The sequence below is a fragment of the Siniperca chuatsi genome, linkage group LG5 (assembly GCF_020085105.1).
Source record: "Siniperca chuatsi isolate FFG_IHB_CAS linkage group LG5, ASM2008510v1, whole genome shotgun sequence".
NCBI lineage: Eukaryota > Metazoa > Chordata > Actinopteri > Centrarchiformes > Sinipercidae > Siniperca > Siniperca chuatsi.
In genome coordinates, this window is record NC_058046.1 from 13,784,604 (window position 1) to 13,811,164 (window position 26,561).

Consider the following 26,561-nt stretch of genomic DNA (forward strand, 5'->3'; position numbering starts at 1 on the left):
TTACAGATAACTTTATAAACTTTATAGTATATAAAATCTATAACAAATAATCTACAATGACTACACAATAGTGGTGAAGCCAGTCCAAAACTACCTTAAGCTGCAGTTCATATGATAGCCTATATGCTTATGTTGACTTCAAATATCCATCTTTAAATTATTGCTTTTTCCCCACAAAAAAGCATCTTGGCAGTGGTTTTCAGAATAATTGTTCCATTAAGGACATTTTAGGGCTTAAAGAGAATTACGTTTTGGGGTGTGTTTGCTTGATTGACAAGTGTCTCAGTCCATTCACAGTCAGCTGTGGTGGCTGCCACTTATTCCTCCCACCTCTGCTCCACCAAGGCTTCCTCCTCTTCAACCAAATTTGGATTTTGTGGCTCTTGTGTGGCTCCACCAAGATGACAGGGGCAAGCAGTAAACCCAAATCAAAGCTTGAAAACATCCCGTCAGGAACTTTTGAGTGATGGCACAGATGATACATGCAAGTTGTTTCTACAGTCTGCAATTTTTACCCACAGTCATGCCAAAGCAGCCACCAGTAATATTCTAAGACAGTAGTGTTGCTATCCGGTCTACAGGATTTGGATTCCTTTAAAGTGGGAAGTGAGCCTAATGATTTAATATTCTGAGGTTATGCAGTAAATCACATCAATCACCACTTGGGTCTCTCCTCTTCATCAACTGACAAAATAATGTAGGGTGGGGAAAAATGTTGTGATTGAATGACCACAAACTACTGTATGTAACCAGAAGAGATCGGGTGTTGCTGTGTTATAATAAAGGCCTTACAGTACAATAGTGACAAAGAATTGTTGTCTATGTCAGAGGATTTTTTTCTGTTTTCAGACATTCAAACATTTGTAATGTTCAACAAAACATTTATTTTCCTGAAAGAAAGCCACTCCTCTCTCTTCGAACACAAACATACAATGCATACATTGTCATGTCTACTAACACCTGTACACACACACACACAACCCTGTGCTGCTTTGCCTTCTGCATGACACCTGCACTGTAACACTAAGGTGTTTACAGGAAACACCATCCCAGTTGCTCTTGTGTTTTCCTGTTAAGGCCCTGCGGGGATAGAAGCCACCTCACTATCGAGCAGCCCTGTATGTGTCTACTCATGTAGGACATTACCCTGTACATGCACGCACAGCCAGCATCTCATGCCTGAGTGACTCTGCTGGCGGGCCCTGGGCTGGGAGGGTTGCCGAGTGCAGCCTGTATGGGCAGGAAAGAGTTAAAGCGCCACATTCCTGAGTTTAGAGGCTGTAACTAATATTGTAGTTTATTAGTGGAGGAGTTGGAGGCAAAGCGCAGCGTAGGTGTTCGCATCTGGAGGAGTCAGTGTCTGCCTCCCTTATCTGACAAAAGCACACACACATGCATGCAAGCACTGTGACACACGAACATGCATAGACACACAAATGCACTCACTTATGCATGCTTTAAAAATGCATAGATACAATAACAGACACACCTGTGTGCGCTCTCTTGTTACTGCTCACCTGTGTTTAGCAGAATGCTTCTCTCTTCTCTGTTTTTATCCCTAGGGTTACATATCATTACTTTCATGCGTAATCGACAGTTTCGGTGATATGTAACAGAAACCTGTGAGTATCATCTGATCTGTTATGATATACTGAGGTGAGAGGGAATGATAAAAATAATAGATTAGGCATACTGATCTTTCACAAATGAGCAAATTTCCCAAAATAGTGGAATATTCCTTTCATTGGTGAATATCAAATTTTGGAATGATGCTTTTATAGTGTTAAAAAGGGGCTGAAACACAAAAGTTCCCCACACTTGTACTGGCATCATCATGTCAGCCAGTTAACTGCTCATGTTTTTTCTATGCGTATCCATAAATATCCAGCCCCTGCTTGTGGTGTCTGAAATTGCTATTTGCATAGCTCTTAACATAGTATTGCTGTAGTGTGAGCCGTGCCTTGAATGGTAGAAGGGAAGAGGAGCAGGGTTAACAAGTGCATGGCAACAGCCCACAGTGTGAAGCTTGTCACTCACAGAAAGGGAAGCCCAGATTTTTGAGTAGCCTATGAAGTGTCAAGACGATGTGGAATGTGACTTTCAGGTTTTAGAAGCTCTGAAGGCCACACGTCTAGCATCTTTCCTCACTTTACCCTGCCTGGTACATTCCTCTCTGGTGTGGTGGAGGTAGGGAGTTGTTTCACACACACACTGGGTTGTATCTGGATTTCATCACCACTGAACAGTCCTGCTCCCAGTTAACTTACACAGAGAGAGGTAAGTGAGGCAAGAGCTCTTTAAAGTGAGAGCTGTCGCAATCAGAGTTTAAATACTGATGTTTAAAGGGAATGACAATGGTTGTGGTACATCAAAATCACCAGGACTTTTTAAAATGAGAGCTGAAGTCACTGGTTTATCTCTCAGTGATTACTCAGCTGTTTTATGGTTGACAGAGATTTGTATGTACTTACAGTATTTAAGGAGACTACAGATCATGTGGCTACTTGGATCATCCAGCATCTGCTCATTGGTTAGCAGTTCTTGACCAGGCGTAATCCTATTTTGTGCAAAGCCAAATCTTTTCTCTAAAATAAACCGTTACCAACTTTTTCCTCTATTGTAACATTTGATAATTAAATACAGATAGAGTGAATGCTAATTGGAATGGGCAAACACTGCCAAAAGCTATTGCTGCTCTCCAATAGTGCAGCAGCCAGATCTGAAGTAACTAAAATTTGCACCCAACAAACTGATTCTGGGCCTATTTCAACAGAAAACAATGGGATAATAACTGAAAGAGAAAAATATTGACAAATATCCCCTGCAATGTATGATTGTGGAGCCCCATTCGTTTATTGCCTCAGCTCCCTCCCCTCACTCCCACCTCAATCCCCCACATTACAGCCATTTACCTAATTGGATAAAACGACTCCTGGATGTAAGCCAAAGGGGTTTTATAGTCCGTGTTTGCGATTCGGATGTTTGATTATAAGCTCTCTTTGATAATTACTCCCAGTTTGCTACCAGCCAGCCGGGCTCACTCTTTTTATCGCTTCCTTGCCGTGCTGTGAGCAGCAGTTGTGCGTGCCCAAAATCAGCCACCGGGCTGTAAAAGGTACCACAGCATGCCTTCTAGGCCTAACATCATAGGCGTGTTTCGTGCCCAGTTTACCGAGGCTAATTATCCCTAATTCGAGGTAATGGCGTGATCAAGTGTGTGCTATTATCACAGATCCCCACTCACCCGCCTATTTCAAACTGCTAGTCCTTCAAAGGTTAGCATTCCCTAGCTTTGTTGTGCTTCTGCTGATTGGTCTCCAGTTTCCACTTCCTCTGCACTAACACATTCCATCTTTTATCCCCATCTGTTCCCTTTAGCGCAGACCACTCTACATTCACATGCATCTGAAACACAGTTTATGCATCAAGGATTCATGATTGTAAGTGAGCGAGATAGCTAGCCTTACCTGCACCAGCCCTGAGGGGGTCCTTGAAGCTGATGTGGTTATCAGTGCGCTGAGAGGGAAGGAGACATAATCCATTCTGTGGCACTTTCATCGACCTTCCCTGCTCTGAAAGAGTCTTTCCTGCAGGTCTTACCAAGGGCTGCGATATGGCCAGTCCTTACCCCCCCTTCAGCCCTGCTGATATGGCCCAGTTCTATTAGGTCTTGTCTGCATGCTTGAGCTCATGTCAGTTATGGAGCCTCTCTACCCAGAGGGCATTGGTTGGCAACTCTGGAAGGTAAAGACCCCAAGGACATACTGAAAAGTTAGAAATTATTATAACTTAGTACACTTTCTTAGTATAGTGCTGGGAAGCTCAGAAGCAGTTCTTTCCTAATTATGCTTGGTTCAAACTTTAAACTTTTTCTACACTTTTGCTTCACAAATAGATTTAAACGCTTGGTACACATGTTAATCATTCACATGTTTCCATTTTGTTTTCGTTTTCAGATTGAAACTGTGGATCTAATTTACAAATTTGCTCATTTTTTGAATAAGAGAAAATAATGCATGTTAGAGTTGTTATGACGTAAAAAGAAGGGTTGACCCCAGATTTTAATTACACCTGTATATTTTCATCTTTTTCTCTCTATCACTCTTTAAAATGCTGTCTAAGATGAATTTATATTGAATGCCTTTTCTGTACTTCACTTTCTGTCACACTTGCATGCATGTGTGTAAACACACACATGCACGCAGCACTAGTGATTACCATTGTTCTAATCCTTTTATTTTATTTCCCTCCCCATCGTTGCCTGCTCTTTGGCAGCCTGCATGCAAATGTGGTGGGTAATGAGCAGAAAAAGGCATTGAGAAAGAGGGGGCAGGAGAGAGAGAGACAATTTCTATGCCTCTGAACAAAAAGAGCAGCACACCCCCATTCTTTGTACTTTCCTTTGGCTTGTGAGCGTGTGTGTGTGTGTGTGGTGTATTGGTGGGTGGGAAGAGTGGGGTGGGGGGTTGCAGGCTATTGCTGTCATGTGTCTGACAGATATTGAAGATAATTGTGAGCTTTCTTCATCTTGCCTGTGTAATTCCACTGCTGCTGCAGCTTGAACAACACTTACCTGGGCAGAAGAGGAGGGTAAGGCGGATGTGAGAGGGAGTTGCAGAGAGTGGGGGTTGGTGTGTTTGGTAAGAGGAAGAGGAGTACACTCTAGTTACTACTGTTAGTGAAATCTATTTTATATTCATTTGGGTTTCGTCCTGTTGAAGGTGTTCTGCTGCACAAAATGCCGATTGCTTCCAGGTTGTGACGGAAGAGGAGATAGTCTGTACCAACATATAGGCATGTTTAGGTGTCCTTAGAAAGTTTTCCTAGTCTATGGTTCCTTCAGTGAGAAAAAAGAATCCCTGTGGTGCTGCAGGAGGCCCAAGTTGCAGAACAGGTGTCTCATTGGGTGGAATTCATTTGAATGACAAAGACCCAGGAGAGGATTATTCAGGCATCTCCAACCCTGGATGGAGGGCATCTACTATTAATGAGATGGAGGGATTCAGATTTCCAGACCAGCTCCTGGCTACGCATGGGAACTCTGGACTGTTAAAATGTTGACTCTGGGGAACAAAAGGATTCAGGTGGATTTGTGTCCTGGAAGTTCCTCAGCGTTAGTTACAATGCACTGCTCCAACTGAACACTCTCCAGGCACTGGAACATTTTACCTTTATGCATAACACCTACTATGAAGAGTAGGTACAAGAATCTGTCTTTAAGGAAAGGCTATAAATAACATCATCATCATTTGTGAGACTTGTTTTGACAGTATCAGCAATGTAGATGACAGATTGAAATGGGGAAACTAAACAGAAAAGGATCGCAAATGACTATTACGAGTGTTTTAATTTGCTGGGTTAAACAAGTGACACATGCACACAAATTCATGCTTACAGTGCAAACACAAAGACAGAAAGGACATTTAAGCAAGCACAAGTCAAACGTGTGGACTTTGGAAAATAGTATGACCCCAATGATTGCTTGCACCCTGGAATGTATTTAACATACTTTGCCTTGATTAAAGATACCTATCACCATCTTAGTCATCTTGATGATGTAAACCTATCTGCTGCAACAGCCGATTGAAACAAGCTGAGAATTATTGTTGGTACCAAATGGTGGGGGGAAAAAGAAAGAAACAGAAGTTGAACTCAGTCCCTGCATCTGTTGTTTTTTCCTAAATTCTAGGAAAGCTGGGGAATGGGAAGACGGCCGACTGTAGCCTCGCTTCTCCTCCTCCTTTTAGCCCAGACTTCTTCAGTGCTTCCACTGACCCCTCCTCTTTTAGGCAATACTGAAAACACTGGAATATGCAGCCAAATCAAACAATGGTGGGTCCCATTGCTAAGCAGTGTCTAGAAGGACTGGGCTGGCCTCCAAGCCTGTGGTCACTGGAAACACTGGTGAATGCTGGGATAATACTAGGCTTTAACAGAAGCAGCACTCTTCCCCCCCTCCACCCACATGTACACACTGACACACTGTGCATGCACAGACACACACATGGACACTAAAGCATGCTCAAGAGCAGATTTGGGCCTGGTTGCTCATCGTTGATTCCTATATTGCTGAGTTCTGATGCAACATCAGCTGTAGAGGCTCATTTGTTCATCAAACTCAACAATCTGTTTCTGAGTCCTTAGCTATGATTATATATGGCTTCGGCCTGTATTCCCAGCCCAGAGGTGAAGTCACCTGTCCATGGTGAGGTCAGACTGTGACCGTGGTACTGTATGAAGTGGCTCCGGTGTCTGTCTTGGACTCCATTCAATCAATGGGCTGCAAGTTCATCCTCTAATTACTGCAGTGGGTGCCCTCGCCTTCTCTCTGCAACTTATCAATAACACACTTCCTTTTCTTCCCCGGGAGCCATAAATCTTTGGTGCTGAGCCTCCTTCAGTCTCCAAGTAAACGGCCTAGAGGAAGCCTGGACACATGTGTTAACAATTGTTGACAGGTCCTCCCCCCCTCTGGTAAAGGCTGTTGGAGAAGGGAACGTGTTTATGTTTTCTTGTTGCTCCACTGACTTAACAGCATTGCTGTTTCTCCATACTTCTTGTTTCTTGTGTCTTTACGTCTCTGTGTTTCCTCCCTGTGCTACTTCTCTCTCCCTCTCTCTGTCTGACTCTCTCCGTCTCCCCCTCTCTGTTTCTGTTTCAGTCTCTATATGGTCCTTTCTCTTCTTTCACCCTCTCTCTTTGTCTCTCTTTCTCTGCCAGAGGGGCTAGGATTATGTCTAGAGTAGGGGGAGATAACCTGTAGGCCACGGATGAAGGGATTTGGAAGATGGAAAAGTTTTCTTTTTTTAGTTAAGGTAGGAGGGAGGGCAGAATGATGCTGGATGCAGCATGGAGCTGTTTTTATGGAAGGTGGGATATCAGGGACAGAATAATGCATGGTTCAAAAGAGGAAAACCCACCCAGAGCACATGCTCATCATTCAAACACAGACTTGATACTCACAAAATAAGCATCTTGTGATATTCATTATAGCCTCAACAACAAAAAGGAATTACAGGCTCCTAATCTTAGAGCATAGGTAATTCTCGAAGGACTTCAGCTCGGGGAAACTGAAAAGTTAACAGTGACAACCTGTGTTCTATAGACAGAGAAAACTAAGGAGAGAAAGGGGAGTAATAGCTAATGTGAAGGATTAGAGGAAAAGACTTCCTCTTTTATCTCAAAGGTGCAGATCCCGTTGACACAGGGAAAAAAGGGCCATGTCATGACACTACTGTGCATATTTGCACATTTGTACACACATGCCAGCATGCATGCACACTTATACACACAGCTTTTTGGGAACACTGTTTTTCATTGTCCTTTCTTTTTTCTTTCCTACATAGATTGAGACAGCGCTAAACAATGAGTTTGTGCAGGTTGAGCGATTCCTGCATCCAGGTGATGCTCCCCAGACACATCCCAGTGTGCTGTCCTACAGCTGAGAGCTCCTATGGCTTTGAACCCAAACAGGGTGTGGCAATCTCATTACCTGCTTGTCCTCTGCTGTCTGCTCACTGTAGCACGGTAGAAGAACAGTGCTTTAAATGGACAGGTGGTGCTGTAGGCAAGTTGACAGGCAGAGGTGCAATATTCATTGCTGTCTTACTATTGAAATCACAACAGCGTTGTAAGACACAGTACAGGTCGGCAAATTCAAACTTTTATGCAGAGCTCAAGAATTTTATGATTGAGAAAAAAAACAATTGTGAATGAACACATTCTTTTGAATTCTGTCAAAATAATTGAAAAACACTGCAATGGGCATTAAAAATCTTAAAAATTGATGTCTACAGTAGGAAGAAAAGGTGACCTTACAGCTAGCAATAGTTTACCAGAATAAAATTCTTCAGTCCATAGTGTTCAATATGATCTTTCATGGAAGGGAAATATGATTTTTTTTTTATCATTTACAATAATAAAACCAAGATTCTTCCTTTTAATTCAGAAAAATAGCTGATGTCCAGAGTACTATCTAATATTTTCCAGTTTCTTACCCAGTAAAAATATAGAATTTTTTCCTGTGTAAGATGATAGTCTTCTACTGAGCTAGGTTGTTTTGTAGATTGTGTCCTTGTTGTAGCAACCCTGGTGTGTCTATTTTGGAGAAAAAGAAAAAAATGCTTAAACAAACATGTGTAGCTGTTTGTATGACTGTGTATAGTCTCTCTGTGTGTGTGTGTGTGTGTGTGTGTGTGTGTGCTAGGATACAGTACATATGTGTTTGCATGCTCCAGCAATGTGCAACGCATTAAGTCCTGGCAGTCCTTCCACATACATAAGTTTGATTCATATGTACAGTAGTGCTCCAAAAGACTGGTTTTCTTTCCAGGAGTTGCCAAAGATGACTCACTTTAGCACTCGGGATACTCTGTCGAAGGGACTCTGAATGCGCTTTTCAGACTAAGAGGACAAACAGGAGAGCCAGTGGTCAGTGACAGCAGATACATCTTTGAAAGTGAGCCTCTGCTGTGCTTCAAATACAGTTTCCTGCCTTGTTTTTGCTGGATCACAAAGCAGAGCGTCTTGAGAATTTGCCCAGAATTTGCTTTCTCTCTTTTACTCCTCATGTTGTTGTGGTTAATGGCAGTCTATGGATGTGTGTGGGAGAGAGGAGGTGAGTGCAAACTTGGCACGTGGCCTGAATCCCCACTGTTCAGAACGTATCATGCCAAGGTTCTTTTAATTAGGCTGATCAAGTGTTTTGTGGGAACTGGACCCACGCTCCATGCCACTAACACATCCTCATGCACGACTCCCACTCCCCCTCTGCATCCCTTTATCTTTCACGTTTCCTTTGGAGCTTTTATCTCCTTTTATTATCACATCAGAGACACTTGCTACATTTTCCCTCACTGACTGCCAACAGATGTTTTTACCTGTAAAGGGTTGATATATCACATTAATACTACTTTTGTTTCCTTTGGATAATCAACAAACTAATTATTACTTGTATGTATTGCATTCCCAGGCAAATCTGATTTTTTCAACACATAAATGAGACCAAGAGAGTTTTTAATAATTTATGTGTATGCACAGTGGACAATGAGTTTACTCCACGACCTTCAGAATTTTTCCGAAACTATTGCTTTGCTAAGCATAAACAGTCTGAATGTCAAGAAGGAAGTGATAAGAAAAATTGTGATTTCTTTTCCTGACGAAGCACAAATGTTCACTGGACACAAGACATCTGAGCTGCGCAAGTCATGGCGGCCCCTGAAAAAAAAAGAGCATTTGGTAAAGTAATTTTCTTTATATTTAAAAACATTAACACTTTCAGATTTTTTCTTCCTTTCTTTACATTTTGGAAGAAAATAGCACCTGTGCACTGGCCTCCTGGAGTGTGCTGTCCATCAGCACGATGTTGTGTGCTGCTGTTGTTCAAGGTTGCCACGGTAACTGTCCTCTTTATTTCTTAGGGGGCCCAGAGGCTTTTGGGTTGCATATTTTATGCGTGGAATGTAACTCCCAGAAAATGAGGAGGGGTGTGTGTGTGTGTGTGTGTGTGTGTGTGGGGGGGGGTATTGCAAAGTACAAGTGGAGCAGAGCAGCTGATCTTAGGGTATTGTGTGTATTCGCCTCTATGTATATCTACTTAACAGACATGATACAATAAAAACTGGAGTCATGGAGTTTGGACCAAGACTTTTGCCCTTGGGCAGAAACAGATAAGTATTATGGGAAGAGTGTAGTGGTGTGTACTGCTGTGGCAGTGGCACCTTTCTTCCAGTGATACATTTGCCTGCTCTCTACTGACTCCTACAGCATTTTTGCCCTTAGTGGGGCTATTTTTATATGATCAGTTAGATATATAAAAACTTTAACGCTGACAGAAACACTGAGCCATAGTAAGAAAAATATGTTGGGTAAATGCACTTGGCATAATTCATAATCAAGTCAATTAATGATACCATTTCACTACTTTACCTGAATAGAGAGCTTGAATAAACAGTACTGCTAAATGAGAGTTGAATTAAGGAGCATGAAACCCCAATTGACAACAGTTAAGGCTGCATCCCCTTCTCTGTTCCTAAACTTAAATGTTCCTACTAGTTTGTCACGTATCGCCAAAAACACGATTTATGTTGCAGGAAAAACACAATTTTTTTTCAAGTGGTATCATGGCAAGTGACATATATAGGTTCATTATTTATGAACAGTGTGGACCCTCCACCGTAAACACACACACAAATATGAAGTAAAATATGTTAAAGCCTCTCATTACAAGCCCAAGCTTGGTATCCCCTGGGAGTCGTGGAGATGAAATCCTGAGCGGTAACATCCCAAACCCCCCCCACCAGCACCTCACGGTCCACTGCTCAAGTCCTGCCATGAAATACAAGCCTACAGAGGTCACAGTGATTGACCTCTGTCGTAAAACGGCAAGTGTGATGCATGCTCAGACGCTGTCTGTTCACAGATCCACAGCTAGCTGTGCATAGTGTAGCCATGTGGTCCTTTGTAGAGTATGTTTGTGATTGTTTCTGAATTTGTTTGATATTCTTTGGTGAGTGGATCCATCCAAATGGCAATATTTACTCTTCAGCACATGTGTGTCAAATATTGCAGTAGATTTCTGAGAGGGATGATGAAGCATATATTTTTTTCTTAAAAAAAAAAAAACTTTTTCCAAAGCTTGTGTTATTTATATGGATCGTCTTTTGTGTGGACAGATTTCAGAGTAAGCATGCCACTGAGTTGGTTTCTCTCTTGCTGAGCTCACTGATTTGCATTGAATATCTTTCTGTACATCCTGTATTGCAGGGATAAACTGAGAGGAAATGAGCCATTGCACAGAAATGCAGTTTCTGTAAAAAGCAAAAACTATTTGAGTGGGTCAAAAAGAGTCTATTCTTATGTCCTCATCTGTCACCAGTTCTGTCCCTGGTGTGTCTGGCCAGGGTGTATGAAGTCCTACAACACTGTGTCTGAACACCATCTAAAGACCAGCACTGGCTCTGTATATAAACACTCAGAAGGAAATGATTTCCAGACCCTGCTTTTTCTCTGTCCACCATACTTGTTTAGTCTCTCTCTTGTTTAACACTTTCTGCTCATCTGGACAGAAAAGATTTAGACATGTACTGTATATCTAATACTTCAGCCCAAATGGTGCCTTGTATGATTATGTATACATCTATCCTCTTTTTTCAGGTTCCACTCTCCCTGTCAAGGTGAACAGTAGTCACCGGGGTGGATGCTGGATGTGAATGCAGGAGCAGCATGGTCATCAGTTCGGGCATACAGAGGAGTGAGAGGAAGGACAATAGAGGTGAGCTATCCTCAGGGGGAATCTCACAGGGGTAAATGAAGAAGGGCTGTGTTGCTTTGGTTGAGAGGTCAGTGCTTAGCATGCAGGTGAACTCTTTGTGGAAGCATGTGGAAAGCCTAACCAACTTAGAGTGAAGAGTGAGAGTCAGCATTAGACAGGGCACCTTATTTAGAGGTGCTGATATGGAATGATAACAGGCACATACCCACCCAGTTAAGTCAACCAATGGAAATACAGTGGAGGGCCGGTAACAGTGACTGTGATGTCCTCAGTAAAGATCTGTGTGTGTGTGTGTGTGCATGTGAGGTGTGTCCTAATGAAATTCAGTATTGATCTGGGCAAAATAGACTTTATACATCATTCATGCTCTCTATCAATCACACCCTGCTAAGTTTTCCAAAGCTGTTTGTTTTAGAGGGGTAGAAAGAAAAAAAACTCTGAGCAGGGCAATAATTACTTTGAAGAGATTGTTTTAAAGTCTTTCCTTTAGCCTTTTCTTAAGGTGTAACAAGCTTATCTGTCAAAGACAATGTCCATTGAATGGACTGCTTAATTTGAAATTGATTGAGGTTCTTTTTGGTTTCGGTGGGGAAAAACGCTTTTCCGCAGACCTGATAGAGACTTGGGAATTTAAAGCTATGCCAAAAGATAGGTCACAGTAAGACAAGGCAGAATTCTTCATGGAGGGAGAAGTAGCTCCCTGAAGAGATAAAGATGCATTCGTCCCTGTGGAACACCTCCTCCCAATAGTTGAGATAGTGCCATCCTCTCTGTTGTATGGTTTGGTGGATGTTAGAAAATCCTATAGGGTGGATACAGACAAAAAGCAAAGAAAATAAACACAGGACGTGGTAACCTGACACAGGAAACCCAGTGAATGCTGGGAGTGAGCAGTGAACCATACTTCCTGTAGGACAGCACAATGGTAAGCGGTGGCCCCAGATTCCTTAAAGAGGCTGTAGTCGCAGGGACAAGGAAGGGCAGCCTGTGTCCTCCGGTCCAGTGCTGATAAGAGCATAGATAGAAATGGCATTTATGTCCCTTTCACTGCTTTGGGAAAACAAAATATCCTGAGGTTGCCTTGGTTACCCATTTCATTACACATTAAAGAGCAAATAGCAAGTGAAAGCATTCCAAAGTTATGTCACATGTCGAAGGCGTTCAAATACAATTTTGTCACCAAATGTCCCCTTTGTTTCTGAAACATGGAAGACAAAGACTTCCATTGGGTGAGAAAAACAAAATATATATATATATATTACCAACTTGTCCAATAGAAGGAAAACCATCCCAATATTGGTCTTCTTCACAGACCTTTTTCCAACACTTGGCATCATTATGGTTTTTCCGCTGGTTCTGTCACTCCCTTCACTCATTTTGTTTCCTCCGTCAAAGATGAGGTTCGGAGCTTTTGGACGGGCGATTCTTCAGTGGTTTTGCCATCTGCCTTTTTGAGTATCGTGAGACAATCCTCTTCTATTAAGTTGATGCTGCATTCACAGCACTTTGAAAGAAGTGGAAGAATAGGAAGACATTTTATTACAACCACTTGGGAGGGTCTGTGTTTAAATGTACATTAGGTGGAATTGAAACATCCAAACTTCCATCAACATTATCTGATGACTTGGTTTAGCATAGTCCACATTCCAACATGATGTACTTTACCTTTTGAAACAAGCATAAATGAACTGCAGCAGGTACCTTTTTTAACCTTTTGTAAGAAACCTTTCCTGCAGCTCGGTGGGTCGATAGCTTGAGTGTAATAAAAGTCATTATTTTGGCTTTTTTATGTTGAACTGCCATGATCGGAGGATTTACTGCATAATTTGTTACTGTGTTGATGCATTTCCTGATATAGGGTACCACAAAATCTACTGGCTATTACACCTAGAAAGCTTATACAAATGTTTGGCAGGTTGGCAGGTTGTATTATTGTAAATCCAAAATGATGGCATTAGGCACAACTACACCCAGTAAAGAAATTTTTACACAGAGGCCAAAACTTCCAAGTGGCTCCTAGTTGCCAATGTATTGCACTGTTAATGTGCAATAAGATGATCATGACCCTTTGACAATTACAACATTAGCTATAAACCAAAATTAGTAGAGGATTGTTTATCAACATGGGTGAAAAAAAGTCAAAATGTGAGTTCCAGTTGTTAAGCAGAATGTGTTAGAAATCACTTTGTACAAAATGTGTGGCACTGTTTGGTGTTTTTAATCAGGTACATTTGTCATATTGAACCTTTTCAACTGCAGGATTAACAATGGATAATGGGCAGCTTTGTATGCAGGGAATGGAGAAATTCTGGAGTACCATCACTGTTTAAGATTGATACTCAAGTGAACACACACATGAATCCATAGATAATTATAATCCAATAATATGATAAACATTATTCTGAAATGGACTATTCTGCAGAATGAACATTTTTACTTTTGGTGCTTTAAGTATATTTTGATGTAACGCTTTTGTACTTGTACATGAGTACAATTTAGAATCCATGACTTTCACTTGGGTATTTCTGCACTGCGGTATTGCTCCTTTCACTTAAGTAAAAGATCTGAGTACTTCTTCCACCCCTGCCTAAAACCATATAAATTACTCTTTTAAGACCATTGAGCAGCACTGTATAATTATGTAACTTGTCTGCTAATATAAAAAGTACCAGAATGAAGTAAGTATCTCTACTGCAGTTCTGAGTGTCAGTGTCTGGTCCACCCTTCCTCCTCCTCCCTTTATCCTTCCTCACTGACCTCTCTCTGTCTCTTACTGCAAGAACAGTATAAAACATTCTTATGGCAATATTGTCTTATTGTCACTGATTATCCAAATATCAAATAACTCCCTTTTGGACTAACTATGCGTACAGATGTTCACTAAATACTGTAAATTCATATTATGCCAGTGTGCAATAATGTAAAAAAATGTAAATGGCTTATTATATTTCAGCCCATATATGGTAGTTTGTCTGTGTAGAGAGAGGAGATCAAAGGCTTACTCCAAATAAAAAATCAATCTCTTATGTAAGACATACAAGAAACATTAGCTAGGTATTTAAACTTATTAATGTGAATATTACATCCGTCCAAAGTGAGCAGGGTTTCCTTACCCCACCTCTCTCTCTCTCTCTCTCTCTCTCTCTCTCTCTCTCTCTCTCTCTCTCTCTCTCTCACACACACACACACACACACACACACACACATGCACAAACTCAACGCACAGGAACAGTGCATGATGTCTGCTCATTTTTTCTAAATGCCATGTCTTTGTGCCTTTTCCATGATACCCACACAAACCAACTGAAAAAAAATGGAAGTGGGATGTCTGTGCTTCTTATCTGGCTGTTTTATTTTTGTTGTTGACCCCATAGCGTGAGTGTGTATTCACGGCCAGTTCCTGCAGGCCCTCCCTGTCAAACCAGGCATGCGTGTTAGCTCGCCCACACCTATCTGCAGCATTGTCCATTCAATATGATTATCGCTGACCCACACTGCCTCCTGTCTCCGGGGCTCACATGAACCAGTGCTTCCTCCAAGGAAGGAAACGTTCGTTACCCACGGGCCAGTGTCACACAACTACACTGTACAGACCCAAAAAGGCATGTTTGACTGAAAAATTCATCTGCATGCTTGTGCTCCCTTCCTGGATGTCTTTGCGCTCTCATGAAGGAATCCAAATGATTCCAAGTTTATTCACATAAAGAAGCATAAATATAATCCACTTCAGCAACATTTTGTAATCACAAAGTAAAACTCTGTTTCTCTTGATAGCTCTAACTTGTCTCTATCTCCCTCCCCCTTCCTTCTCTCTACTCCTCTTGAACACACACATACACACTGACACAAGCACAAACAGTTGGGCAGTGGGACTACGAGGGAGAGAGGGAGATCATTTGTCTCAATCTGCAGTGATGATAGTTTATCAGATGCTGGAGGAGTAGAGTGGGAGCAGGTGGTGGAAGCAGGCTTTGTAAAGAGACCAGAGTAATCAGATCTGCAGTTCATCTCAGAGCTGGGGGAGTCCAGCGCTGACCTACCAACCAACCAAACAATTCCACAGGGTTAACTTACCCCCACCTGGATCCCTGGCTGGCAAATTAGAGATTGTGGACACTGAGCCAAGTAAGCAGGACCTGCAGACACTGTCTTCGACCTGGGCATTCCAAGAGGTGGAGCTCCCAGCATTCAACCTCTTAAATGTGACTGACCAATTTAAGAAAACTTACAGTACATTATAGTGGTCTGTACTTGCTAAAACGTTATTGTAACCTTACATTTCTCCATTAATTTTTCACCCTTTAAACTGTATGGAATTCATTTAATGCCATTTAATGTGTCATCCATTTAACACTGAGCCGCTTCTCCTCGCCTCATACTCATAGTCTTTCTTTTTCTCTCTGACCCATCCACTTGTGGCAACAATAGATGGTCTTTCTCTCATTCATACAGTGTAGTGTATAGTAATACTGTGGTGGTTGCTATAGCAACCTGCTAGTCAGACGATCTCATTACTGGCCCTTAGACATTTCTTTCTCACTCCCTCTCTAAAGAATTACCACTTTTCATTATGATTTCCCTCCCCTCTCTCCCAACTACCCCTCCTTCTTTATCTCTGTCTCCCCCTCACTCCCTCATCCTCCCTCCTCAAAGGTCAGATGTCCTCCATGGTGGTGAGGGAGGAAATCTGTAAAAGCGTTGAGGTCTATTCAGTAACCCCCGTCTCCCCCCGATTGCACCCCACAATCATTCTGTTCCTTTCTATAGCTGCAAAGAAAGGAGCTAGAAAGAAGGGAGGGAAGAGAGGAGCCTTGAGTTTCTTTAGAGCACATTTTAAAATCTGTTTCTTTTTTCTGCCCTTCTCTTTTCTTTCCTCAAAGCTTTCTTTTGTGTGGAAAATAGCTCCTTGAACTGATGGCGAAGTAGTGGTCTGTGTTGACTTTTTTAAAAATGTTCCTGTCCACAATCAATAGCCCCTAAATTCATACACACACATGCACACATACATGTATTGTGTGCACACATACTTGAACTAGCTCATGAATACAGCATGTATGTATTTATGCAGGTATATAAACATATATGCACACATTTAGCTTTGTCCAATATTCACCAAAGCACAGACAAATATTTATTAATGCAATATTACTTGTACTCAGAGACTTAAGAAGAAGCCTGTATTCTACTGAAAATAACTTTCCTTTAAAGACCAAACTGGTGTGTTTGCATGTATTAACATGCATTTGCATACAATCGCTGTAGATTGTTGAGTGGGATTTTCCCACCTTCCAGGCAGGTCATTTACTTCGTACGGTGTGGAGATCAACTTGCAGAAACTTGAAACTTGATGGTCATAGAATATCCATCACAATATTTTTTCTTTTTTCTTGTCAAGGTTACCTCATCATTATGTGGTGATGCAACAACAAAAAAGTCCACTTACTATTATTGTATTTATATGCTGGTTGAGAACCAACGGGAATCTCCAGGTCTGAAAAGTGAAGTCAATGCGGAAGAGCCTTAAACCTGCATTCTTTCTAATGGCCAGCAGGGGGCGACTCCACTGGTTTGCAAAAAGAAGCCGGATTGTATAGAAGTGACTGAGAAAATTACCCTACTTCTGACTTGAGTTATTGCCTTGGTAAACATTTTCCTATTGAGTTTATAGTCTCAATCGCTAGTTTCAAGTCTTCTTCAATACAGCATGATGCTGATTTTTTTAATTATGATCCCATTTAGAGTAAAATAGACAATAAAGCAGGGTATGCTTCAGGGTGTGGCTACCTTGTGATTGACAAGTCGCTACCACAGCGACCTGTCAGTCAAGACAGGGGGGTAGCAATGTGTAACCCTCCCCAGCTCCACCCTCTCGTCCAAATATGGTCACTTCTGGTTCCAAAAAACCAAGATGGCAAAAGCCAAAATGCCAAACTCGATGCTTCCAAATGGTAGTCCACAAACCAATAGGTGACATCACTATATCCACTTTTTTTATACAGTCTATGGTTGAGAGGCACCAAAATCTGAGATATGACCATTAGCTGCTAAACAGTGTCATGATAACAAACTATGTTGTGGCAGAATCAAACAACAAGCAAAAATGCACATTGTGAGAAAGATGATTTGTTAGTTTCTTGCTTTATAAATAATGTTGCTCAAGAGCCAACCGTTGTTATACTTCACCATATAATACATGATTGAAGAGCACTAACTTTTAGATATCAACATCAATAAGAATGTCAGTGACTAAAAAGTGATGTAAATGTACTTAATGCAAATACTCTCACCACATACACCATGGAAATCAACTCCCGGTTAAATCCATTCTTTTGCCATGCTCCCATACTCATTAATGAAAAGTCTGTTATGGTAATAAAGATGGCAGAGCCTGTCTTACCTCAGCCTTGATCTCTACTGTCTCTCATGCTTTCACTCTTTCATTGTCCGTCTGCTACAAAGGGACAGTGGGCACTGGGCAGATCCATAAGCCCTATTGCGCCATCACACATTGATCCATATGGGGCTTTATTCAACTGCATTGGCTGCATAATTGATCCCGGCCTCTCTGCTGCGGTAAACATTTTACTCAGCTTGCCTCTATTCTGATCAATAGCCTTCTTTTAATAATGTATCTCATTGATCAGTTTGGCCCCTGAGTAAACTGATCAATTATTTTAATCTTTTATTTTGTGGTGTGGTATCAAATGAGGGACAAACGTTTGGTTCTTTGCGCTACTATGAAGAGACTCCAAATGATCTGCCCTCTTCAGAGGTTATCAGATATCATTTCAAATGTGTTGTTTTATTGAATCATGTCACTATTATATTAATGTAAAACAGGCAGGGATTATCAGTGTTTCAGAGCAAAAGCGATTTGCAAGTACTGTGTTTTATTGTTAGTTTTGAATAGGATACAATTAATCACTTCCTTTTTATTATTTATTGGAGAAAGGATAAAACAGACATGGTATTGTTACTGTGTGACTGGCTGCGTGTGGATCAGGCTGTCTCTCTCTACCTTCGTACCCCTGATGGACTTCAAGGGCATTGGTCATCAGCATTGGTGAGGAAGACGAACTTCACCCACCACATCTCATTACTAGTCCTAATTACCTTGACAAGTCACCATTAGCTTGTGTGTGCGTTTGTGTGTGTGTGTGTGCCCCTCTTGATTTCACAGACACAAACAAGTAAGAGCACACAGGAGCACACAGACATTTATTCTTGGCACTGACACAAACATATACTGAATGCACAGACATAAAACAGTGAAGTAGCAGATCAATATCCAGCTTGTGTCCCTGACTTCATGGAAGGCAGCAGAAAAGGTATTTGAAATCCAAAGAGTTATCAGGGGCAAGAGAAAACAGGGAGGCGGTAAAGTCTTTGTTAGTTTGACCTTGCTGAGATTTATCTTCTGCAGAGATATTTTCACAGATTGGCCAGGATACCACCGGGCAAATTTAAAATGGAACAAAAGAAAGGCAGCCACTCAAATACTTGATCATTACACGTAAGAAAACCCTTCCCTTCGCTTATGCTAATGCACACAAACATAAACAAATTAATCTCTGGCAGATTCTCTTTGATCTGCCCATGTTTCCATCACAATTTTCTGTCTGTGCTTTGCCTCCCCATAGGCTAGGGAACGGATGATTCCCATGGCAATCAGCAGCTGATCAGGTGTGGTGAGTATTGCCATGTTGAGCGCTAACTCATTAAAGTCTCATCTTCATACCCTTCCACCCCCACCTATCTGAGATGACGTGACAGAGCCCAAGGCACTTTTAACATCCCCCACCCACTCGTCCCTCCCCCACACTAGCCACGTCAAAATGCTCTGATGATCATCTGTCACTTGCGTACGATGCTCCACTACTGTTTGCTCACTCTTCCAGAACACAGGTGTGAAGCAGAACGGAGCAGAACTTTTTCTACAATACAACTCTCCTTTTCACACTCTTGTCATGCACCATCCCAGTGGATGCACTTCACTTCCCAGATGCTAAATGTTTAACAACTGCTTAAAGCAAAGATATGAAACCACTGAAAGGACAGAAAAATAGGATTTTCATATGGTTTGTTTGGTTTGTAAAGACATGTAGGTTTTTTCAAATCTCACATAAAGCTCCTTTAAAATACAGATGGCCAAAATATAAAGTAGAAATGAAATGAATAGAAGGCTACTACAGCTTTTCCCACTGCATTCATTTGGCTAGTGTAAGATTTGTGTGTGTGTAAACATGAGAACATGCATCTGTGTGTGTGTTTGACTGTGGTGTGCGCTATTGTGCCTGTCTATAGAGCATGCGCTAATTGTAAAGGATGTGGCAGGTTAAGATAAGGTTATCTAGACGCAGTGTAACGTCTGAGAGAGAAGGCCAGAGCTTGCAGATGGAATTAGATTGATTAGAGGAGCCATATTTGGGGCACAGTGCTATTTCCAGATAGCCCTCAGTGAGCTTCATCCCCTTCGCCTGGCATGGCTCTGCTTTCGTCCTCACTCACACCCCCAGCTCTTTCTCCCTAATACTCCTGCTGTGCAGCAAGACAGCTGATAGTGCCACAGGCTGTCACTCACGCGCTAACTGACTGGCCACTGCAGGGCTGAGATAGTCCCAAAGAGTCCCCCTCTGACATCCATAGAGAGAAAAAAAAAGATTAATTATAAGCAACAATGTATGCACCATTGCAAGAGAGAGTTCCTTTCTGGGTACAAAATTGTGTCCTTTGATTAGACCTTAAGGGCTCAACACTCAATTCAACTTCATGTGTAGTAGAGTGTAACTTAGCCTAAAGTTTTTCATTTCCATTCTGTCCCCTTTTTTGGTCCTAAGACCTCAAGGTAAACTGATTCTCGCCTCAACTCTGTGGTTTACAGAAGAAAAAAATTCTCATCTTATAGACTTAATTTTACACGAGGATGTGGCGAGGAAGTCAATCCCCAAAAATCCAGCACTCAATTCCTGCCATCAGGATCCTCCATTAGCCAAGCATTAGAAACAAATTAACTCTTCTCAGTTGAATGGCTTGTCAGAGGAAGTGTGGGAAAATCCTCTATTAGGCAGGAGTTAAGTGCCTATTGGAAAGCTGGAGATGGAATCCTGCCTAATAAAGGAATAGTCAACCATTGGAACGCCGGCTGAATGGAGGAAAAGAAGTGCTAATTAAGAGAACAAAGTGTCATCTTACAGCCTAGTCCATTAATGCGAGTTTTAGGGCTCATCTCACTGGCATCCCCTGATTTTCTGAATATGAATATAGGGTTGTGTGTGATTGCGTGCATGCACTATGAAAGAGAGTGATAAAATTTGTTTATTTCGGGTAGTGGTGACAGTGTGTAAACAGATAAATAATGAATCTTCACTGCTCCCAGAGGCCACACATTTTTTAGACTAGTCTCATCTCTGAATTTGACATGTCGTAAGCCATGCAATGAACACGCTGCTCTGAAACTATTTGGGGCGTTATGTCTCAGATGAGCCGAGCCAACTCAAACCACAGCTCCAGTCTCCTCTGCCTCACAAACGCTGAACATGTTCCAATTTTCAAGCTGTGAAAAGTGAGAGGGATGGCGAAACAGCGTCATGGACCGAACCGGGCGGAGACTCAAAATAAACTCACACAGGTTTGGCTGAGTATGGGCTTCATCTCTGTTTATCTTAGTGAGAGTGAGCATGGGAGCCCAGTGATGAAATCAAAAAAGGGAGGAAAAAATTAAACATTGTTGAACAGGCCAGTGTATTTGGTTAGGGTTGCCATGGTAACAGAGTGCATGGATGCAGATAAACAGCACGTTGAGTACTCAGGGAGGAATGCAGCCCTTCTGCCTGCGGTTTGGAGAGGAGGTTAACACTTCTCTTTCTCAACAGCTTCCCCACTCAACAACATATGGGACTGAGGGGGGAGCAGGAGAGGAGATTGCACTTTAATTGCACACATCCAGGGATAAAAGGGAATGTGTAGGAATATTTGGAATAATATGGAGAAAAAGGGAGCAACGTGTAATGGTCGATCACATATTATGGCACAAGTTGTTTCAGTGTTTTCACTTAACTGGAATCAGAGAGAGAGAGAAAAATAGGGAAACATTTAAAATAAGAAACAGAAAAAGGACTATGGAAAATTACAGAATATAGGTTCTTCCATTTTCTGTAGTTCTCAGAAAGAAGGTTTGACTCCTCTGGATGGCCTTCTCCAGTACAGCAGATTGCACTTTGAGCAACCTGTGAAGTAAGTGAAGTAACCTGTCATCATTCCTCATAAAGTGCAATGATCTAAACGAATGAAAAAAGCTGATTTGCTCAGTTATATTAAAAATTACAAGGGCAAGTAGGATTTATGGATAAGCAGGTGGGAATGGTGGCAAGTAGAAATAGAGAGTGGGAGAAAGGGAGAGATGGTAAGGAGAAGCCAATTTGGTGAGGAATGGTGGCTGTGGCTTGCTGATAAGAGGCTCTCCTTCTCAGCTCCTCCTGACAGAATGGGGAGGCCTTGTCTGTCGCCACATTAGCAGCCATACCTACAAGGCCCTGCCTTTTCTACATGGCCAGCCTTCAATAGGGGGAAGAAAGAGAAAATGGCTACTCAACCAATGATTACCCGATTGAAAGGTACCTGTCATGGGAGGGAAGGGGCCAGGAAAATAGAAGGGACATGAGGGGGAGGAAAGGAGTGAGTGATTTTGGTCTCATCTCTGCAGTGAGATGAACGTGTTACTGTGAGATTAAACCAGGAGTGCGTTTTTTTTTTTTTTTTTTTTTTGGGGTACAGAAAGCTGGATTTGGGGGTTGGAGCAAGAGAGCAGAGCAAAAAAAATGAGCCTGCCCATGCTTCTTTACTTTTACGGATAAGTTCCTGCGCTTTTCTTCCTTTTCTAATATTTTATTTATGTACTGTATTCAGGTAGTTTGTTAGTGTTTCACGCAGAGCTGGTTGAAAAGTCCTCAAATCATCCCCGAGAATAGAAATGCCATGCTTAGCTGCTGTCCCTCCTAATCAGAAAAACAATTCTCCTGGTATTACTGTTAATCAGAGCGCTGCTACATCACTGAGGAGCATTCACCTGTAGTTTCTTTTCCAGCATAATGGCTGCTTTTATTCTCCTCTCTAATTGCTTGTCGTATCTGTCCCTCTGGCTCTTTGTTTCCACGGGTCGCTCTTATCACCTCACTGTGCTGCCATCCACCAGTGTCATGCAAACCACAACACTTCTGCCCAGATCTTGCGAGGGGTGCCCTGAGCCAGAGCATTTTTAATGGTCCTTGTAGGCCTGGCCCACAGTGCTATATGAGTGGCTTTATGGAAGCTATTATTAGTGTTTACTCACTGGCACTTACCAGGTCGACAAGCGTCCTATGTCTCTCCATGTGCAGTGAGGCACTGCAACCCTGACTTCTAATTTTAATGTTATGGGTAACGTTATGGCTCTGTCTCTTTGCTCAATCGTTAACTCTGTGACCATTTTATGGGGTATTAATTGAGTTGTAATTTTGACTCAATGAAACCATGTAAGAGTTTAATACCGTTTTAACTTGGGATCTAATTGAAAACAGGCACTAAGCTCTCACGCTTGACACAGTGTCCAATATAAGGAGATTAGCTGTTTTTAAAGTTGTATGTGTACCATTTATTCTTCACACACCACATTCTACATGTAAAATAAATATACCTCTAATTTTAAACATAAAAATAGTTGAGACACGCACATGTGCACACATGCATGCACATGTACAAAGTGTAAAGAGAGGTTTGGATGGTGCTCTGGACTGATCACATTACCTCATCTCACATGTATTTCAGAGGCCTGTAACCTGATATTCATGCAATTGTTATTTTAAATCACCGTCTGGGAAAGCTGGACCCAAACTCTACGAAGTCACGAACCCAGGGGAGGTTTAGAAGGGGTGAGGTACAGAGACAGGATAGGCCACAGGGGCAGGTAGTGCATTATGAACTGAATGAAGTTTAGGGGTGCAGTTTCAATGAAGCAAGGGAAATGTCCTGATCATTAAAAATATCAGTTACATCTTGACTTTTTCATTCATACTTTTGTCCACAGCATTAACAAACAGTCTTTGCTTTAAATTAGGGGCGACTATATTAAATGTAGTTGAAGACTCCAATTCATTTAGAGAAATCACATTTTGTTTGTTAGGCCCTTGATCGCGTTGTTGACACTGTGCAGTGAAGTGGTGGGACAATTTATCTCTTCTCTCTCTGCTCTCTCTCTCTCCCTCCCTCCCTTATCTGCCACCTTATCTCTTGTATCCCTTCTCTCTATCATCTGTCCCAATCTTTGTCCGTGTTCACGCCTGCAAGGTTAATGTGTATGTGAAGGGAGAGAATATTGCATGGTGCTGACTTCAGATCCATAAGAATATATTTCACCTCTCAGGGCTGGACAGGCACCATGCCAGAGGCCACTGGATAACTGCTTCTTGCCTCCTATCTGCAACCCAGGTTAATTAAAGTTCCTCATCCCCTCTCAAAGTATGCTTTTAAACAGAGTGCTATGTGTCATTGGATTGTATTTTAGTCCCTTTAATGATGGACTCATTGTGTGTGTGTGTGTGTGTGTGTGCGTGGGTGTGTTTGAATGGACACACTGCACATTTAATTTCATCAATTGGTGCACACACGCAAGGCATGCATGCAGATTTTGATGCTCAAAATACCACCGGAATTCAGCCGCCTTTCACAAAACGACATGCCTCTCACAACAACGTTTAACCTTGATATATTTGATGAACGAAGTGTGTGTTAACCCTACAGCATCTGTGTTTCCTGCAGTAGCTGTGGGGAGTACTCTACATGCCCATAAGGGAGTGATTACTATCAGTTATCCCACCCGCACAAAAACGTTGACATTGCATCACCTGTATAATGAATGCACCAGAAATTTGCCATAGATTCGGTTTCAAGTAACCCTACACCAAAGGCCAAACGGGAAATACTGTAAAAGAAGAGACTGGGGGTAAATACGGGAGCTCGACTTGTGGATCTCTCTCTTGAACAAGCCACAGGCCCTCACATTCCTCTATAATGATGTGTAATACTTTGAATCCACAAGGTTAAGTGTGAGTGGAGTGGGCTGCCTGCCGGCGGACTTAGATATGGGAGTCTGACTCACACTAAGGCAACTTTAGCAACTATCAGTGTAAAGTGTTAATGAGCGGGATGAACGATTACCTGAGGGAGAATCAGGGTGACACACACATGCACACACGAACACACACACACACACACACACACACACACACACCCACACCCACACACACACACACACACACACAATTCCATGCATGTGCATGTGCAAACATACAAAAATATAGACACACAGTCACTCAAAATATACAAACTGTTACAAACACACAAATGTATGTACATACAAACACAGATGTAAATTGTGACCAAATGTATGGCCAGATATACACATGCACTTACACACAAACACACACACATTAATGCAAGCATACGTGCACAAACATGCACACACAACACACACTTTATCCACATGCCAACAAATAAACACTGCACTTACACATTTGTAACAGTATGGTATATGAAATTATGCTATTAGGCAAAGAAAAACAAACATTTGTTGCATTGAAGCTTGTGTTAATAATTGCATCAGAAGCTTTTCAGTGCAAACTGCCCCAGACTTTCTTTTTTAAATTAATTTATTTCTCTTTAATTTCTCCTTCTCTTTCTTCCATCCCATTGACTCTTTCCAGATCATTGTGCTGTGGTGACTAGCAGGACTGTACTTACTGTAGAATCCAGGTATAGAATCCATAAGCATTGAACTTTATTTCATTATTTAATTAACTGGAATCATTGAAACACTGTATGTAACCTGCTGTAGGGCAAATATCTTCTGAAGTCCTTCTCTTTCTATTGCTTTTTCCAGTTTCACTCTTTCACTTTTTCTCCTCTCTTTCTCTCTTCCCTTCTCTCCTTTCCTTGGGTGATTTATTGAATGATGATCCCTTCTTTTCCTCTAAGGGTGAGCGTGTGCTTTGGGCATCCAGCCAACAGGACCTGCTTTAATTGATGTCAGTAATCTGGTCACCTTGAAAGATAGTTAAAAGGGCAAATCTCTATTAGCTTTAGTATATGGCGAGCAAATTAATACACACACACACAGGCACACACAGTTACCCAAAACAATGTGTTGAAAGCTGCACAGGACAGAGGATGTATGTGAATGTGATACGTACTGCAGATATTAGTGACAATTCTCTGAGCGCTAATCTCATCGACTGCTGTTTGCTGTGAGTAAACATGAAGGTGTAGTCTCTCTGCCGAAACCCCTGTTCCCTTAAATGCTGTACGAAATACATTAGGACTAGTGCAGACCCAAGATAAGTTATTTCTGGTTGGATAAGCACAAGGGGATGTATCTGAGGGAGCCAAAAGAATCTACATTAAGGAGAGATATCTGTTAATTAAATCTGTCCCTGCCCGATCTGTATCTGTAACACGTAACTTACACCACTGCTGCTGTTGCTGCTGGATGAATGCACACACAGACTTGTGCACACACAAACACATGCACATATACATAAAACTTAAAGTCCCAGACTTCCCTTTTAATCATCCTATCTTCCATTGCAGACAGGAAAGGAAACACATTTCCTATTATAAAGGCAGTACAGGGTAGCATAATATATTTTCACATAGGTGTTATTGCCAATTCTTTATAGTACCATAATACGTAATACCAAAGCCTCTATGCCCATATTATATGCATAAAGGCTAAAGATCATACTGCTGGCAAATCAAGCCTCTCAGTCACCTTTCATGTGGTGTTTTCTCAATCTATGCTATGAAGAAGCAGTGAAGGACTCTCCATTACCATTAAGAAGGTGATAAAAATCAAAACATGACTACATGTGACAACATCACAACACTTCATAAAACATATTAAATTATTGTAGGTTAAATGAGAAATCTATTACATCTATCTACATGTTACTTATATGATACAGCCTATTTTGCTATACAACAAATGTTTTGTAAAGCTTTGTACATCTTCACTTTTATTGTTTTTTTTGTGTGTATTCAATATCCTCTCCATCTTTTTCTTTTTCTTTTTCCTCCTCTTCCTATTCATGCTTTTCTTCTTCTTCTTGTTCTTCAACCGCTCAAATATCTTGGGACTCTGTCTGGTTATTCCCAAGAAGGACAGGGGCTTGGAGGTGACTGGGGGATGAAGACTTGGGATGTATGCGGACCAGATGTCTGGGCTTTTGTGAGGCTGGGGAGGGGCAGCAGGAGAGGACGG

At 41.7% G+C, this 26,561-nt stretch overlaps 1 long non-coding RNA gene across 3 annotated transcripts in view; it reads left to right on the forward strand.

Moving 5' to 3' along the window:
- Positions 1-26,561, forward strand: part of LOC122876661 — a 55,986-nt gene that overhangs the window by 14,591 nt on the left and 14,834 nt on the right. The window contains exons 3-5 of one of the 3 annotated variants that reach the window (XR_006378105.1): positions 11,155-11,272; positions 18,710-18,785; positions 18,913-18,960. This is a non-coding gene — a long non-coding RNA (uncharacterized LOC122876661). Of the gene's footprint in view, positions 1-2,225; positions 2,278-10,438; positions 10,508-11,154; positions 11,273-18,709; positions 18,786-18,912; positions 18,961-26,561 lie in introns of those variants that run through there. The other 2 variants (XR_006378106.1, XR_006378107.1) reach the window with 2 other exon arrangements.